This window comes from Gopherus evgoodei, chromosome 8 (genome assembly GCF_007399415.2).
Source record: "Gopherus evgoodei ecotype Sinaloan lineage chromosome 8, rGopEvg1_v1.p, whole genome shotgun sequence".
Lineage (NCBI taxonomy): Eukaryota > Metazoa > Chordata > Testudines > Testudinidae > Gopherus > Gopherus evgoodei.
In genome coordinates, this window is record NC_044329.1 from 110,562,055 (window position 1) to 110,565,885 (window position 3,831).

At 52.3% G+C, this 3,831-nt stretch overlaps 1 pseudogene; it reads right to left on the reverse strand.

Annotated features, from left to right (window-relative positions):
- Positions 1 to 1,368: 1,368 nt before the first annotated feature.
- Positions 1,369 to 1,539, reverse strand: LOC115656969 (annotated as a pseudogene).
- Positions 1,540 to 3,831: the final 2,292 nt, after the last annotated feature.

A 3,831-nucleotide genomic window follows, 5' to 3' on the forward strand; every position in this document is an offset into this window, starting at 1 on the left:
GAGTTGCTGCATGCATTATTCTCACCTATAATAGCCGTAGCCCATGTTGTAAGGTGATAGATAAGCATTGGCACTAAAGCTGTAAACCCCCTTGCCACCACCCCGCCACCAGTCAAGAGAGAAGCATTACCAAGTGTGAAATGCTAGTTTACCAGAAGAGGTGTCATCTCCTTTCCAGCAAGAGAAGGCCCTGACTGAGACATCAGACAAACCACTGAGAATCATTCCTGGACAAAAGACTTGGTTGATTGCTCCCCCTCACACACCCACGAGAAGGCAGAGACCTGCACAAACACTTGCCCCCATCAGCTTGAGCTCTGGGGGAATGGAATAAAACTCCCTGTCAGGAAGAAACTGTTGTGCCCCTGATGCTGCTTGGACTTCAGGGAACCGGCACGCCTTCTAAGCATAAGCAAGGGATCACAGCTGTTTGGCTGGAGTTAGCCCTAAAGGGCATACAGAGCTTGTGTGTTACAGCAGCTTCTGCTACACCTGGGTGTGACTCTATGTTCAGGCTGTTCTATGCCTGCAGGAATTCACACTTGATACTCGGTGGGTGAGATCAAAGTGTGGAACACACAACCGTGAGGAGCCCCACTGCTTGCCAGCCCCAGGCGACGGAGGCTCCTGCTCTCTGGGGCTCTGGCTGCACTAGAAAGGTAAGTTTCTAGCTTGCCTGGTTCAGAAAACCAGAAGGGAAAGAAAGAGAACCCACATTACATTTTTTTTAAAAAGAATCCTAGTGATTTGTAAGCCACTGTCGTGATTTTGGGGATTTTCCAATAGTGAGGGTGGCAACAATGAGAAGTTAAGGGTTATTATTTAGCATTTAGATTACAGTAGGTTGGGGGGTGGGGGGAATCAGGATTGTGGCCCCGGTGTGCCGGGTGCAGCACGACATCTAGTGCCTTGTCTTGATTTTACGAACCAAGATACATAGAACGTAGGCTGGGTGGGGAGAAGTCTGTGTAACTCATGCAGTTGTTGATATACACGTAACCTCAAATATTACCAACCACCCCCCTCCCACCCCAAAACCTACAAACAAACAAAAAACAAAAACCAGCCATCTCCCCAACAGACCCAAAGTCTGGAAAGCTTTTGTCCCTCATACTGTTGAAAAGACTCACAACAGAAAGGAGTCCAACTTCTTTAATAATTCTCTAGCAAGACAAAGAAGAATCTCTCACATCTACAGACTCTCAAAACACTTCTAAAAAACTGTAACTGTAGCATGTTTACGCTAAAGAAACAAAAACGCTAGAAACACCAAGTTATTCTACTACTTCCAAAAAAAAATTGCTTTAAAGAAAGACTGTCACAGTTTCAACTCTTTTCTGTTTTTCTAACCAAAAGATTCTCCCCTAAGGGAGATACACCGTTCCTGGAGACAGTGCAATACCAGGTCGATGCATGGGGCAGACAAAGCAAGCTTCTCTTCTGACCCCCCCATTTAAAAAATTGAGCTAACATACAGTTCTCACATCAAGGACATATCAGAGATCAAGCTGATAAGAACAGATAGAACTTAGATAATATTTTTACTTCAAGGTCTCAGAAACACAGACAAGGTTTTCATCTTGAGGCTAAAAGACCAAAAACATCAAGACACTTGATCACGGCCTTGGATAAGCCAAAAGACTACTACACTTTGATCTTAGCTCCAAAGAGCCGAGAAGCGATGCTGAGACTCTGCCACGCACGCATACCCCCCCTGAGCCCACCCATTTCTATCTCACCAGGACGAGCTCCCAGACACGCCACAAACACCATCACTAGGGAACTCTACGTGAGAATCACTTCCCCGAAATGACTCCAGTGGAAGAATTCAAAGCAAGAACCCTTCACGCTCAATTCTGGTCAAAGACAGACAAGCCTTGCAGATGCCTTCCTCTCGCTGCTTTCCCCTCTACACTCCTAATTTCCATAAACTGACCTGTGACTACCAATCGCTCACTGTTAACTCTCACAGCAAAACAGGGCAAAGAAAGCTTATGCAAGTGCCTATGCAAGTGCTGTTCCGCAGCCCCGATGCTCTTTTCTGCTCCTTCCCACAGTTAACTATCTCAATTGCATCAAAGCAATTCCTCGCTATTTGGGGCATTGGTGCCCCTCAGTCCGTCTGAGGTGATGGGCTGGTTCCTTCTGGCCTTAAACGCTAGGGATCTGACTCAAAGGGCCACAACCTTCCTCCTCTTTTGCTCCTATGAAATGCTCGACATCACCAGCCAAGCCACCGAGTGGACGGGCCTGCGTTTCAGCCCCCAAAAGTGCACCTCCCTCCATGTCGACGATGGCACCAGAGCGCTGGTCCAGCCTTCGCGGTTCCTTATCCAGGGCGAATCCATGACCTCCCTTCAAGAGGGAGAGATATACCAGCACCTCGGCATACCCACAGGAGTCTGCGTCCAGCAGACCCCCGAAGACACCATCGCAGAGATCCTGCCAGACACGGCCCAAATCGACTCCTCCCTACTCGCCCCCTGGCAAAAGATCAATGCCCTCAATGCCCTCCTGATCCCCCGCATCTCCTTTGTCCTCAGGGGATCGACTGAGGCCAAAGTGCCCCTGAACAAGGCCGACAGCACATCAGACAGCTGGTGAAGGAATGGCTCCGCCTTCCCCAGAGGGTGTGCACGGACATCGTTTACATTTCCCACATACAGGGCGGTGCCAACATACCTCGGATGGGTGACCTGTGCGACATGGCGGTGATGACCCACGCCTTCCGCCTCCTGACGTGCCCGGACCCAACAGTGAGCAGCATTGCACAGGAGTCTGTACGGGGTGTGGTCTGGAAACGCATCACCAGGGCCCCCTCCGAGTGGGACGTTGCCACTTACATCAGCGGCTCCCTGGAGGCTGAGTTTGGGAGAGAGCGGGGAAACCAATCCTCTCTCTGGTCCTGCACCCGCAACGCCTCAAGATGCCTGGGTAAGAGGATCAGCTGCTGCTGGAAGTGGCGCGATGAACGCCGGGAACTGGGAATACCGGTGCCACGCGTAAAGACTCTGGACCACACCATCCTCACCCTGATCGCCAGAGCCATGGTAGAAAGGTCCCTGAAAGACGCCATCCGCTACCACTACGCCGAGAACCTCAAGCGGAAGCCAGACCAGGGCAAGGTGTTCGAGGTGTCCAGCAAGTGGGACGCCAGTGACCACTTCCTCCCCCGGGGGCAGCTTCCCCATGTTGGCCGACTGGCGGTTCATCCACAGGGCCCGACTCAACTGCGTTCCCCTCAACGGAGCCATCCGCCACGGCGGCCGCGACAAGCTCTGTAGGAAGTGCGGTTACGTGAACAAGACCCTGCCGCACGTCCTGTGTGAATGCAAGCAGCACTCCAGGACCAGGCGGCACTGCCACAGCACCATCCAGAAATGACTAGTGAAAGCCATCCCACAGTCCCTGGGGAAGATCACTGTCAACTCCGCCATCCCCGGGACAGACAGCCGACTGCGACCCGACATCGTCGTGACGGACGCAGAAAAGAAGAAGGTCCTCCAGGTAGACGTCACAGTGCCTTCTGAAAACCGGTCCCCTGCATTCCACGAGGTCTGAGCACGGAAGGAGTAGAAGTGTGCCTTGCTGGCTGAGACCCTGAGAGCCCAGGGCTACGAAGTACAGGTACGCGCCCTGATCGTGGCAGCCCTGGGCTCATGGGACCCCCGCAACGAGCCGGTTCTGAGAGCATGTGGGGTCGGTCAATGCTGCGCCCGGCTCATGAGACAGCTCATGGTGTCCGACACCATCAGGTGGTCCAGAGACATTTATACCGAACACATCACCGGACACCGCCAATACCGCACTGAGGCTACGTCTAGACTACCT